The sequence below is a fragment of the Bubalus kerabau genome, chromosome 14 (assembly GCF_029407905.1).
Source record: "Bubalus kerabau isolate K-KA32 ecotype Philippines breed swamp buffalo chromosome 14, PCC_UOA_SB_1v2, whole genome shotgun sequence".
NCBI classification, from domain to species: Eukaryota; Metazoa; Chordata; class Mammalia; order Artiodactyla; family Bovidae; genus Bubalus; species Bubalus kerabau.
Genome location: NC_073637.1, coordinates 14,568,767 through 14,583,993, shown reverse-complemented (window position 1 = coordinate 14,583,993; position 15,227 = coordinate 14,568,767). Strand labels below are relative to the sequence as shown.

Sequence of the window (15,227 nt, the reverse complement as noted above, 5' to 3'; positions counted from 1 at the left end):
TAACTAAGGAATTTAAAAATCTTGTTGCCGGGACCCAACCCCCGAAGATCCTGACTTAGGCACAGAGCCCGGGGAATCAGCATTCTAACATCTCCCCTGTGATTCTATGGTGCAGCAGCATCGAGAACCACTGTCTCAGGTCATCCTCTTACAGCGATGTAGGGAAATCTGACAGGATGCTGGCAAATTCCCAAACTCTATTTCAGACTGGGGTTCCAGCCCTCCTAAAGCAAACCATGCTTGTTTCGCTCAGATTCATCACCACTTGTGTTTCAGATGAACTGTCAGTGCTGAAAGAGGATTGTAGGGGAACACAGGAGATGGAGTGGTCCCAAAGCTGCCATGTCTTGGGCCCTTATTGTGTCCTGAGCCCTGTGATAAGCACCTTATGTATATGAGCTCATCTCACTCACAGTCCAGGTGCTAGCACTAAGAGGGCAGTGCTGGTGTTACCTCATTTCACGGATGAGAAGGCTGTACATGGACTAGATAAGTAACTTGCTCAAGCTGGCAGGGGCAGCTGAGATTTGAAGACAGAGAGCTGGCTCCGTAGGCCACTGTTGTAGCCACTTTGTCTGTTGTTCTGCAGGCTGGATGACTGGTTCCCACATGGCTGAGAATTTCCACTCACCAGCTGATCCTTCATGGTGATGCTGAGACCTAGATCTGATCTGTCACTCTGTTGCTCAGGAGCCTCTGTGAGTCTCCATAGCATCTGGTCATCTGGTAGGGGGGTGGGGAGGGAGGTGGCTGGCGGCCGGCGGCAGCAAACTCTTAGCAGAGCCTGTGAGGGATCCCCTTTACAGCCTGAGTGCTGGCAGACTGTTCTTGCAGACTACACATCACATGTGCTATTAATACCATTTGAAAGTTTCCCCACTTTTCCCTGCCTGGTGAATTTCTGCTCTTCAGTACCTAGCTCAAATATCCTCTTCTCTCATCTATGCAGGACGAGTCAGTGATGCCTTCCTCTGCTCCCAGAGCTCCTGGTCCCTCCCTCCTGGCCCATGTGGCCCACAGCATTTCCCTTAGTGCCCTCAGAGCTCCCAGAGGAATGCGGCTTGGTCTTACTCATGGTTGTTCTCCTTTCCTCAGCATCTACCAGTGAATGGCCAGCATCCCACATGAAAGATGACCTCCTTTACCTTAGCTTCCACTTTATTTCAGCCGTGAAGACGTATTCTCTTTGCCTCTGGATATTAGAAGATTTTTCTGTTTGTAATGGGTGCTTTCTTTCAGGGTACCTCGGGTTCCACATTGCATAACTTGACACTGATTTACTGTATTTTCTTAGGCTGAGCAGTGATTTCAGAAGTGTTCTGAGGTCCGGTGGAAGATCTGCCTCTCTCCAGCCTTGGGTTCTCTGAATTCTCGAGCATCTCAGGGTCCAGAAGAAAAAGAAGAAAGCCTACCAGTTCTGGGAGCAGTTTGGATGAAGAGAGAGGTAGGTGTCTTGTTTTGTGTTCTGCTTTATTCCTGAACTCAACTACCACGAGCCAGTTAAGGCAGAGCCAGAAGAAATGGTGTCTTGGCGACCCAAGAGACACATATTTGCTCGCTCGTGTGCTGTTGTGAGAATGACAACACTTGCTCAACATAGAGTATGAAGACGCTGTTAGGGGAGTCCCTGCCAGTCTCTGAACAGGGCAGGTACACCGGGGGCCATCCGCTGTCAGGGTGAAGAGTGGGACCTTCTTATGCCTACTGTGAAGGGGGCAGGGAAAGTCAGGCTTAAAGATGCTGGCTGAATTCTTAGAACTCATTCTGCACAAACACACGCATAGGTGCAGGTGACGTGAACAGCGTCTTCATCTCAATGTTGCTTGAAATAGCAAACAGTGAGGCTTTTTTATTTACTTATTTCTCTATATTTATTGGCATACAATGCCTAGCTTTTATTTTATTTTTATTTTTTTAAATTTTATTTTATTTTTAAACTTTACAAAATTGTATTAGTTATGCCAAATATCATAATGAATCCACCACAGGTATACATGTGTTCCCCATCCTGAACCCTCCTCCCTCCCCATACCATCCCTCTGGGTTGTCCCAGTGCACTAGCCCCAAGCATCCAATATCGTGCATCGAACCTGGACTGGCAACTCGTTTCATACATGATATTTTACATTGATTATAACACTATTAGTTACAGGTTTGCAACATAGTGATTCAAAATTTTTATAGATTATACTCCATTTATAGTAATTATAAAATGTTATCTATGTTCCCTGTAGGCTTGTCGATTATTTTATACTTAGTAGTTTATACCTCTTAATCTCCTAACCCTGTCTTCAGTGCCTGGTTTTTAATCAGATTACTGGCTATATGAAGAAGCAGAAGACTATGACCCAAATTTAGGGGGAAAAAAATTGTCAATAGAAAGCAGATGGAACTGAGATTTTTTAGCTAAACTTATACTTGCCTGATCAATTGATTTTATTATTATTGTTGTTGTTATTATTATTAGGTTCACAGAAAAGTTGAGTGAAAGTATAGAGTTCCCATATATCCTCTGTCCACATACAGCCTCCTTACCAGCAACATCCTGCACCAAAATGGTATATTTGTTACAGCTGACAAATCTACACTCACTAACATCATTATCACCCAAGTTCATAGCTTGTATTAGGATTCACTCTTGGGGTTGAACATTTTTTAACAACTGTGTAAGGCCATGTACCCACCATGGTAGTGTCATATGACATATTTTCCCTTCCCTAAGAGTCCCCTGTGCTTCACCTATTCAGCTCCCACAATGAGACACAATTTACCTGCTCCTTGGTTGGGTATCGCTTGATTGCATCACAATACCTCCATACAGCGGAATACTGCTCCAGTATTCTTGCCTGGGAAATCCCATGGATGGAGGATCCTGGTGCAAAGAGTCGGCCGGGACTGAGCAACTTCACTTTCGCTTTCTTACCGCTGGGGTGACTTTATGTAGTGATACGGAACAGTCTTGAAGTTGTATTAACTGCTGTTGGCCTTAACAATGTTGAATTTTTTTTAATTTACTTTTTATCTTGTTTTTAACTCTTTTGTTTTTGTGTTGGAGTACAGCCAATTAACAATGTTGTGTTAGTTTGTGGTGCACAGCAAAGCAGGCTCAGCCACACATATATATGCATCATTCTCTCTCCCCCAAGCTCCCCTCACATCCAGTTAACAAAGTTGACCTTAAGAAATGAAAAAAGAGGGCATGGCACGGCGTGCAGACTGTGCTGATGGCTCAGGCGGTGCACATCCAGCACTCCCAAATCAGCTGCCTGGACTTCCTGCATCTGCATTCACAACCTGTGGTTCCCAACTCTGCTGATCCGTGAGTCCCACAAGACAGACCCCTCCTTCAGGGCAGACTCTGTTCATTTGCAATGGTAATTATTGCCTGGACCAAGTCTAGATCCAGGCATACCGTAGCCTTTCCCTTAGTATCTGTGAATACCTGAATGATGAACACAGGGGGAGTTTTCTTCCCACAGTGCTCTCTGCCTCCTACTCCTCAAATACAGCGGCAGGAGTGGAAGCGCTGGGTGTCCCTCCTCCGTCTCCTGGGTACCATCCCTGGCCTCCCCTCCCCTGCCTCGAGTTTCTGTGCTCTGCCAGGCTTCTTTATTCCCCAGGTTACAGAGACTCGAAGGAGATGGGAGAGCAGCTTGAAACGGACCTTCCAGATGATATTGTGTAGCTGATACTGTCCATCAGGCTGATGTGACTAATTTAGTTGTAACAGCCGAGCGACCCAGCAGCTGATCTGACAGCAGGCTGGTGATCAGACCTGATGGGTCTGATTCCGTGAGCTGGCATGGCTGCCTCTGTAACCTTGGCCATGTTGCTTAACCTTGCTGAATCTCAGTTTCCTGACCTGTAAATGGAGGCTAAAAATGCTTCCCTTGAGGTTGTCGTGAGGATTAAATGTGATCACATAAGTGAAAGTGCCCTTTGAGGAAAGAAGATGGTGAAGGCGCCTACTGAGTCAGGAGAGAAGTGAGGCGGGCCTGCTGGTGTCCTCTGGGGCCTCATCCTTGCAGAGGAAGAAAATCCTGACTCCCCCAGTCAGATAGGTTCTAATTTGGCTCTTAGTCTCTTATTCAGTGTGCTTCTCCCGGCTGCCCAGAGCTTTCAGCTTAAGCAAATAAATGATCCTACTCCAGCGGGCTCTGTGTTCTGTGGCCAGCCATGTGTTTGAGCTTGATAGAGATTCTTATCTGGCTGGGTAATATTACACAGCAAGGGATGACATTTCTTATCAGGGGCCCTGTGGAATCAGAGATAGGAGCCCTTTCTTTTTACTGGCAGCCAGGTCTTCATGTGCAGGGCTGGCAGGGAGGGTCCCAGGGCGGGCCAGGGCCTGGAGTGGGCAGCTTGGCCGGCGGTGGCATCAGCTGGCCCTGCTCTCTCGAGACAGCTGCTCCCAATGGCCTGCCTTGACTAAAGAAGGCCACATGAGGTTTCTGCATGCGATAGAAGCAGGGCGGGGCCCCGAAGTGGGAATGAGGAAGGAAGGAGAGGGATGATGGTGCTGGACCAGCTTGGGGTGGAGGCATGTGTGGCATCCTGCCCTTGTACGGAGAGGCAGGCAGCCTCCTGCTGCGGAGTCTTGGCTGTGGGAGTGATGAGGTCCTGGGTAACCTCCATGTCACCACTTGAAGGCCTACCGGTGTGGATGCAGTAGGCGTGGTGCTGCACAGGCTCCTGTGCCCTCGGGCTTCGGTTGCAGAGACACTGGCAGGCCCGATGGTAGGAAGGGAACGAGATCAGAGTGTTTATTCCTTCACTTCTCCCGCTGGGTCCCTGAGTGGTACAGGCAGGGTCTATACATAAGGGCCTGCGTTAGCATCTTGATTCTGGGATGCATTCACTGTTTATTGGGCGAGTTGTTTACCTTGCTGCACCTCGGTCTCTTCATCCATTTTTCTTGCCATCTCTCATCACTTGCCTTCGGGTTCCATTGATCTCTGTGCCTGGGTTTGGCCCTGAGATACCAGGGGCAGGGGCAGTGCTGGGTCACCCAGGGCCTGAGGCCAGAGCGCCCGATGGATGGAGCTCCAGTGTAGACTGAGGCGGTTCGAACGACCACATGATTTGGTACTGCAGCCTCTGTAGGGGACACGTGCCCAGGGTTCTTCCTCTCCGGTTTTTTTTGGGGGGAAGCCCTGTTCTCAAGGCATAATCTTATCCTCATCAGAAAGGGAAGAAGTGGTTTCTCCCTCTCCCTGGACCCCTCTCCGGCCAGCAGTCCTGCCTCTGCTTCCTTCCTGTTGGTGCCACTTCCTGTTTCCTTCCATCGCCCTGCACCTCTGCCCTGCCTCCCGCCCCAGGTCTCATGTCAGCTGTGCTGTTTTCCATGCTCCTCCCCATGGCCAAGTCCAAATTCTGAAAGCACAGCTCCGACCCCATCCCTCTCCACTTGTAAAAATAGCCTGACCTCTCAGTGTGATGTTTAAAGCCCGCCTGATTGTCACCCGACCCCTGTGCTTTGATCACAGTCACCCTTGTGTGGGGCGTCAGTCATGGTAAGCAAGGTCTCATCTTATCTTTCGAACTTGCCAGTGTCTTTCTTTGACTTTTATGACTTGTTTGCAGCCTTTCTTCTTTGGAAGCCTGAGGGGTTCGTGGGCTCCGGCCAGCGAAGGGCTAGGTTCAACCCCAGCTTTACCAGCAGCTGGCTCTGGGGCTGTGAGCAAGTCACTTCACCACCCTGAGCCTCAGCGTCCTCAGCTGTGACATGGGCGTCTCATTCCTGTGCCGGGGCTCTCGTGAGAAGAACCTGTCTGAAGGTGTCTGCTGGGGTCTGGCTCATGGCAGGTCCTCAGTAAGTGGGGACTCCCCGCTCTCTGATGGCTTGTCCCGCTCTCTAACGGCCTGTCCCGCTCTATCCTGATGCACCTGAGCCCAAGTTCCATCCCATCTTTAGCCTTCTCTCTGGGCTCTTCCACCCGGGAGTCATCTTCCTCTGTTGGAAGGTCTCTGACCTCCTCCTATCTGGAGAGCAGGAACAGACCCCTTCTCTTTCTGCCCATGTCTGACTTCCTGGCATGATGTGGACTCCTTTAGGGCATTGACTGGTGGTTATGGTTTTGGCTTGGCCACGGGAATCATTGATTTAGTGATTGAGAAGTTGACACCAAGGGAATGGAAGAGAGTCATCTGTTCTCTCTTTGAATGTAATTTGATTGGTATATGGTATTGTTGGTATATGGTATGGTGGTATTGTTCAGTTGCTCAGTTGTGTCTGACTCTTTGTGACCCCATGAACTTGGAGCATGCTAGACTTCCCTGTCCTTCACTATGTCATAGAGTTTGCTCAAATTCATATCCATTGAGTTGATGATGCCATCCAACCATCTCATCCTCTGTCGTCCCCTTCTCCTCCTGCCCTCAGTCTTTCCTAGCATCAAAGTCTTTTCCAGTGAGTCAGCTTTTCGCATCAGGTGGCCAAAGTTTTGGAGCTTCAGCTTCAGCATCAATCCTTCCAATGAATATTCAGGGTTCATTTCCTCAAGATTCTTCTCCAACACCACAGTTCAAAAGCATCAGTTCTTTGGCATTCAGCCTTCTTTATGGTCCAACTCTCATATCCATACACAACTACTGGAAAACCACAGTGTTGACTCTACAGCCCTTTGTGAACAAAGTGATGTCTCTGCCTTTTAATTTAGTGGCTTAAAACAACACAGATTTAATTATCTTACAGTTCTATAGGTTAGAATCCAAGGTGGGTTCTACCACCAGGGAACACAGTGCTGGTTCCTTCTGTGGGCTTCTCCAGCTTCTAAAGGCTGCCTGCATCCCTAGGCTTGTGGCCCCTTCCAACATCTCTGAAGCCAGCTGCATGTCCTCTTTCCATGCCTTTCTTCCTTTCTCACATCTTTCTCTTCTGGCTCCCTCTTCCATTTTTAAGGACACTGCAAATTATATTGGGCTCACAGAAACAATCCAGGGTGATCTCACTGTCTTAAGGTGAACACTTTAGCCATTTATTTCCATCTGCATCCTGAATTCCCCTTTGCCATGTAACCCAATATAGTCACAAATTTCAGGGATTCAGGCATGGGCATCTTTGGAGGACCACTATTCTGCCTATCAGAGCATGTCTGAGAATAGAGAATAGAGTCTTGCATGCACTATATACTTGTATACATGTTGGTATTGATCAACCTTAGCTTTCTCAGCCGTGAGATGAGTAGACGTCCCATCTGATGTCCGCACAGATCCTCAGAAAATCTTTGTTTTCCTGGACACATTGCCTCCAGGAGACACATTTCATCCCTCAATCTTGGATGGACCGGAGGCTGTGAGGAAGGGGGTGAGGTCGGTTTCCTAGCTGGCTTTGGAACAGACCAAAGGTTCTTTGGCATGATGACGGTGCTTCTGATTAATTATCGTAACGACACTCCTTTGTTCTCACTATCAGACAGAGGAACCCCCTAGCACAGGGGACTGACCAACCAGCCAGCAGGGCTGGGATGGCCCAATCCAGAGGGGCCAGCCAGTATCTCCACGTGACCAGCTGGTTCCATCCTTCATTTGACAGATCCCTCTGATCTTGCTGCATACAATAGATTGCAGGGAAAAAGAAACTTCCTGGCCCGATTGATACCAATGTGAAGGAAGCAGCTGCCTTTGGTGGGGGCAAGGAAACAAAATCCAGTGACATTGATAACTTCTCACCAGCCTGCATTAATTGAGGAACTGCTGAGTAACTGTAAGACACGTCCAGTAGTGTGGGAGGGTGTGAATTCCTACAAAGGTGAATTAGAATCCAGCATGGGAGCAGAGTGGTATTAACCAGTAGGAGGGAAAGAGCCCGGGTTTGGGAGTTCCTGGGGTTTGGAGGTTTCATCAGTGACTTTCTGTGTTACTGTGAGGTCAACGACACCCTCTGTCCCTCGTTTGCTTACAGTGGTAAAGCGGAGTTTGCTGGATTTCTCCGTCCAAGTCAAAAGTAAATGCTATGGCAATGACCAGTGCTTAAGACGAAGCTAAAGAGAAGCATGAGAAGAGCTTGATAGTTCTTTGGCCATCACCAAGCTTACCTGGGGAAATGAGGCCAGAGAGGTGAAGAGTGGTCTGAGATTACACAGTCAGTAGCGAGGAAGGCCACGCCCTGGAACCAACCATGGTTTCTTCCCTCCTTTTAAGTGGACATTCATGCTGCCATCTTTGTTCCTATTACCTGTTGACTGAAGCAGATGGTCCATTTCAGCCACGCCTGCTAACCTGATACTCTAGTCTTATTTGCCAGCCAGTAGCTTTGGGGGGGCCGGTACCTTCTTGCTTTAGGCACTACATGGTTTACTTTGACGGGCTCTAACTGCCAGTGTCGTTCTTTTTGCTGACTGTGAGATTCATGATGGTAAATCATGACTGTGGGCCAGGAAAGTTGGGTTCAGGTTTGCAGGGCAAACTGATCCAGAGTGGGGAAAATGCAATTTGAGCGTTACTTTTCTGTATCAGCTTGGCTAGGCTATGGAGTGTGTGTGTGTGTGTGTGTGTGTGTGTGTGTGTGTGTGTGTATGTGTGTGTGTACACAGCATAGAAGTGCAGAAATGAGAGGAATTCGGGGCAGACGCCAGTGGTCACAGTCTCCACCTGGGAGCAAGGTGCCCGCTTCAGCCTCTCCTCTGCTTAGCCTCTTAGTTATCAGTCCTACGGTAGCGAGGGTGCACAGGGACTCTGGAGTCAGTCTGCCTTGTTTCAAATCCTGCCTCTACCACGGACTGGTCTTGTAATCTTAGGCAAGTTTCATATTCTCTCCATGCCTCAGACTCTTCCTCAGGAAAATGGGCAATTAGTGCTAGAGTAGAGATGTTTGATGATCAACTGATATAGTAATCCTCAAACACATAATGTGTGTGTGCCTATACCTGTGTATGCATGCATGTATGTATACACATGTGTATCCACTTGCACATGTATGTAAGTGTGAATATGTGTATACAGGTTTGTATGTGTGCATGTATGTGTATATACACATGACTTTATACATATATACATATATATGTACACACGTATGTGGTTTTATGCATGTATACATGCCTGTACTGTGCTAAGTTGCTTCAGGACTGTAGCCCACCAGGCTCCTCTCTCCATGGGATTCTCTAGGCAAGAATACTGGAATGGGTTGCCATGCCCTCCTCCAGTGGATCTTCCCGACCTAGGGATTAAAGTCACAACTCTTATGTCTCCTGCATTGGCAGGAAGGTTCTTTACCACTAGCGCCATCTGGGAAACTCATATACATGTATATATACACAGATCATGTGGTTTTATGCATGTATACATATATATGTCGGAGAAGGCAATGGCACCCCACTCCAGTACTCTTGCCTGGAAAATCCCATGGGCAGAGGAGCCTGGTAGGCTGCAGTCCATGGGGTCGCGAAGAGTCGGACATGACTGAGCGACTTTGCTTTTCATTTGCTTTTGCATTGCTTTTGCATTGGAGAAGGAAATGGCAACCCACTCCAGTGTTCTTGCCTGAAGAATCCCAGGGACGGGGGAGCCTGGTGGGCAGCGTCTATGGGGTCGCACAGAGTCAGACACGACTGAAGCGACTTAGCAACAGCAACTTAGCAACATGTATATGTAGATATGAAAACATATCGTGTGTAGGTGTATGTGTATATATGGTTATGTATAACCATATATACACATATATATACACATGTACATATATATATGCATACACATATATATGTAACATATATATATGTAACAGTGCAGAGTTCATATGACTATTTCCCTGTTTATGTTTGTAGCCTGCAGAGATGTCCCGGCCTGCCTTGCCCTGGGTCCAGTCCCAGAATTTTAAAACTGGTCCTGAGGGCTGGTGCCCAGCTGGGTCTTGAACCGAGGCCTTCTGAGGCCAACGCCTGGCTCTTCTGTACTGCGGGAGCGATTCCCAAGCCTGTCCTTGGAAAGTGTCAGAAGTATCCATGGGGCCTGGTAAAATACGGATTATTCACAGACTCCACCCCAGGCCTCCGGAGACCAAGAAGTAGACCCAGACTGGGAATATTTAACCAGTCGCCCTTGGTGACTTTGATGGAAACCCACCGTGTGCACTCTGCTCCTGGCTGGACTCCCAGCTGCCCCGTACTACCTCCGATGGAGCCATCTTCACTCTCCAGTGAAGACGTGTCCCTTCTTCTTCCCCAAGAAAAGCCTAGTGCATTCTGCTCATGTACAACCGGGCTCTCAGAGGGACGCAGAGCACAGGGCCAGCCTCAAATTTGGATTTGCAGTCTAATTTAGTTTTCCCACATCACTGACAGAGACACGCTATCCTGGTCTCACCTTTCCCAGGCTGAGCTGAGGTCAGCCTTAGCTCTGGGTGGCCAGACCACCCCGGGCCGCCTTCCCTTTCATGATGAGCTGATTTTCTTCAAGATTCAGCTTCTGGGTGATGAGACCCCATTGCTTTCTGAGTCTCCCCCCAAATTAAAAAACAACTGCCATTTGTTGAGCATCTATGCTATCTAAATGCATTGCTCTAAATAATTACCCTGCGGGAAAGATATTATTATCCTGAAGCTAGGAGATAATAAATAATCTACAAAAGGGCACAGAGCCCACATTCAAAACCCTGTTCACCTATCTGGAAAGGCCTTTTATTCACTATCCCAGAGGTGAGTTACAGAAGATTTATTTTCAAGGCAATAGGTCCTAAATACTTCCCTTTAACATGTGAACAAAACCTCGCAGATAATTTTTTTTTCCCCTAATTTAACATGCACAGACTGTCCTTGGGATTCCAAACACATTCCAAAAGTCAGACGCTGCCCGAGTTGGAAGGCACACTAGGCGTGAGCTGGCTGGGGCCGCTGACTTGGAATCAGGCTGCTCACTGCCTTGCTCTGTTCAGTCTTTCAGTCATAAACTTGTTTTCTTCCCCACACATTGGCATCCATCACGATTTAAATTCTAGGTTGTCAGTCCTCATAGGGAGGGGTTCAGATCTTGGCATTAAGCCCCCTCCATCATGTGTACAAAGCTATGTTATTATGGAGCCCTTAGCTGATCTTTGTGGCCACCTGGAGAGGTCACCCACTTTGCAGATGAGGAAAACAGAGGCCCCCATGGTAGAGACATGAGGCTAGTTTTAGGTCCAAATGCTAGTCTTATCACAGCTACTGGGACTCTTTCGGTTTACTAGATCTTTAGGGCTGAGTTTGTGAGGTGTAATTGAGTCTGCATTCAAAGTATGGGAAAAGATCATTCCTGTTTTCATAAGCTGGAGGCCTTTCTGCAAATATCATAGAACATATGACCACTGACTGCACTGATGTGTTTACCTAACTAGCTTCCTCATGAAACAGGAGCTCTGTCTGCTTCATCTGCCTCCATCTCCCAGTGCATAACCCAGGCTCATGGTGGACTCTTCCTAAGGATACACCAGATAAATTAAATGAAGAGTGATTCTTATCAATCAAACCACTTTGGGAGAATTGCACTCCTGTCTGGGCACCAGCTGTCCTTCATTTCTTATTACAAAGCACAAGATATCTTCTCCAGAAAAATACACAAACGCAGACAAACAAAGGGGAGAAGCTAAGAATACTTATCACTCAAAGGTGACTAATTAAATGAATTAAAGCATATGCGTGTGTGTGTGTGTGTGTGTGTGTTTGTATACTTGTAATAGTACAGCAGTCTATACATCAGCTCGTAAATAGCTATTGTACTAAATACATGATAAATATCTTCCCACACGTGCACTTCTGCTTCATCACCGTTTGACTCTTGGGACTCCCAGCTTCACTGTTGTTCAGACATAAGTGGCAAAGCCCCTCCAGTGTTTCTTAAGCATCTGGGGCAGACACATGAACTCAACTTTTGCACTGCTATGAACAGTGCTTCGGGCTTCCCTGGAGGCTCAGGGGTAAAGAATCCACCTGCAATGCAGGAGCCACAGGAGACGTGAGTTCGATCCCTGGGTTGGGAAGATCCCCTGGAGGAGGGCATGGCAACCCACTCCAGTATTCTTGCCTGGAGAATCTCATGGACGGAAGAGCCTGGCCGGCTATAGTCCATAGGGTCACAGAGTCGGACATGACTGATGTGACTTAGCACACACGCACATCAGTGCTTAAGTGAATATTCTCATCGTTAAATCTTTGTAACTGCAGTTTCCTATTTTATTAAGATGCATTCCCATAAAATACAATGACTGAAACAAGGACTCTTGAGGTTGTTTAACTTGCCACATTCTCCTTCAGGGCGTTTGGACGTTTATTCTTCGGCCACCATGTGTGAGACCACCGTGTCCTGAGCCGTCCACAGCAGGACCTTCTCTCGGCACTTGGCACAGCACCAGTCACCTGGCTCAGCCCACGTGCCCCTTTCTCAGAGGCCCTCCCTCCCAGTGGATTGTGCCATGCTCTTCCTCCCTCCAGCCCATGGTTTCTGCAGCACACATCTCCAATCAATGAAATCATGATTTGTGGCATTTGGAGCCGAGCCTGCGTGGATCTGGTTCCCTGTTGTGTCCTGGCAGCCGGCACGATGTTTTATTATGGTCAGAAGCAAAGGCTGTAGTAGGAAGGACCAGGTTTTACTGTGACCCTGCTGTTTTGCTCAGCAAAATCTTCAATCTCAGCTGAGTTACCATGTGACCCACCTTGCGCAAAGATGGTGAGGTTTAAATGAGATACAGCGTGTAGCTTAGTATTGGGTCTTTTGTGAGCAGTTCTTTCACTTGGCCTGATGGTCTCAAGGTTCATCCACGTCATCTCGTCTCTTCTATCTATACGTAATTCCTTGTGATGCCCAGACAGTGTTCCATTGTGTGGATATATATAAACATTTTGTTCATTGGTCAGTTGATGGACACTGAGTCTGTCCATTTTGGAGTTATTATGAATAATGCTGCTCTGATGTACAAGGTTCTGTGTGGATGTAGGTGTTCATCTTTCTTGAGTTTGTATACCTAAGCGGGGAATTTCTGGGTCATATGGTGTCTCTCTGGGTAACCTTTTGAGGAACTGCCAGATTGTTTTCCGAAGCACCTGTATGCAACAGTTTTTCGTTCCCACCAGACCTGCCTCTTTTTGCTCATCATTCATGCTCAACTTTAAATGTCGTATGATTTCTTTTATATGAATTTTTGGAGCACACAGAGTTAATTGGTGGTGCTAGAAATCAGTGCCATGGTTGCCTCTGGGAACAGGGCAGAGGGTGTTTTCTGGGTGAGGGAGATGTTTTGTGTCTTGGTGGTTTAGTGTGTTTGGTATGTGCATTTGTCAGAACTCATCAAACTGTTCCTTTCAGATCTGGACATTTCACTGAGTGTTAATTATGCCTAAATTGAAAAAAAACCTAAACTAAAAATGGGGGGAAAAAACCAACTAGATGGAGGGGGAAAAATAAAAAAATACACAAATTATCTCATGACCTGACTTACCTTACCCACCTTCTCCTGGACAGAGGGCCTGTGCCTGGCAGGCAAGGCCAAGTGTAAAGGGCTCTTAATTGATGTGATTAACTATGTCTCAATAGGGAGCCTCATTAACATCAGCGGGTAGGGGTGGGGAGGTGGGGTGAGGGGTGATGAGAGGTTATTTTTCACTCTGCCAACTAGGGGATGGCAGAAAGTGAGGGGGGGAATGGCGTTTGGAGAGCTGTTCCCTGCAGTAGGCGAAGGGGGCAGCGAGAGAGCCCGACTCAAGCTCTTCTGCATAAGACAGCTGCAATTCCCTGGCGTTAAAATACTTTTAATTTTTTGGATCATTTTCTTGGTTGCTACAAAAACCTATGCCCCATTTCCATCCACAGGGAGGAAGAAACCAAACTGATTTGCTGGGTTTGTTTTTTTGTTTGTTTGTTTCTTTTTGGTATGTTTTCTAAGGCTTCATCATTCAGCAGAACAAAGGATTTAGACAGAACACTCTTTAATCCTTCCTAAATGCATTCGTGGCTGATGAACAGACAACAGGAAGCAAACAACAGAGAAGTGAAAGGCTTTATCTCTCCCTCTTAGAATCTGCAAAGAAATATGGATTGACCTAAATGCACAGAAGATTAGGATTGGATAGGCATCACTAATTACCCATGGAAAAAATCAGCATTGTAACCTTGTTGATAAAATTGCAAAAATCATATCATTTTATTTGTAGGCAAGAAAAAAATATGTATTTGATGGAAAGAAAAAACTAGAAGTATAAACAAACACCACCGTTATTTGCGGGGAGAGATGTGATTACTTGCTTTTTTTTTTAAATTGTATTGCTTATCTGTTAATTATTTTTTCCCAATGACCACATATTGTTTGTGAATTAAATTGTTAAGGAATTACTCTTAGTTTTCTCACTGACTAGAGAGATCAGTTTCCTCTCTCTGGAATAGATCCTCTTTTTCCCTCTCCGCCGTGTTTACAGCTTAAGATTTTTAAGGCAGCACTGCATAAAGCATTGAACATGAACTCTGGGGTTAGCCAGGTCAGAGTTCAGTCTTACAGAACGTTGGCTAAGTCAAACATCTTTTCTGTGTCTTGGTTTTCTTCATCATGAGAATGGAACTGATAGTACTCTCCCCGGTCAATTGATGTGAAACATACATGGGAAAATCCCAACATAGTACTTGGTCCTTCCTATCTGCTCACTCCTTTGCCAACCCTTGATAGCCTAGCATCTTCCTGGTGCCTTGGAAACTAGCATTCCGCATTATAATCCAGATGACCTCTGACAACTGGGCTACGTCTCTAATTACTGCAGGAACTTGCAGACACCTGCAGATAACATCTGGGGTGTGTATATGTTCATGCATGGGCTTCCCTGGTGGTTCAATGGTAGAGAATCCACCTGCCAATGCAGGATACACGAGTTCGATCCTTGGGTCAGAAAGATCGACCCTGGAGAAGGACATGGTACCCATTCTAGTATTCTTGCCTGGAAAATCCCATGGTCAGAGGAGCCTGGTGGGCTACATAGTCCACGGGGTCACAAAAGAGTCAGACATGACTTATCAACTAAACAACAACCACATGTTCATGCTCACATGCAAGCATGTATATAAAAACTGGTACGTATGGCTTGGCATTAAACAAAACCTCCCTCTCCATGGATGAGCTAAGACCGCTCGCTGCTGGAGCTCGTATCGGTCACCAATCAAAGGCAGCACCAATTGCAGCAAACATCTGGGTACCAGCACTATATATATGTCCTTCTGTAGTACCAGTCCCCGGTAGCGGTGGTTTCGGTCTTCAAGTCTCACACTCCATATGTTGG

General features: G+C 46.9%; 1 long non-coding RNA gene across 1 annotated transcript in view; it reads left to right on the top strand.

Moving 5' to 3' along the window:
- LOC129626599 (uncharacterized) overlaps positions 1 to 15,227 on the top strand; it is a 113,376-nt gene that overhangs the window by 66,164 nt on the left and 31,985 nt on the right. The window contains exon 3 of the long non-coding RNA XR_008702062.1: positions 1,295 to 1,444. This is a non-coding gene — a long non-coding RNA (uncharacterized LOC129626599). The remainder of the gene's footprint in view (positions 1 to 1,294; positions 1,445 to 15,227) is intronic.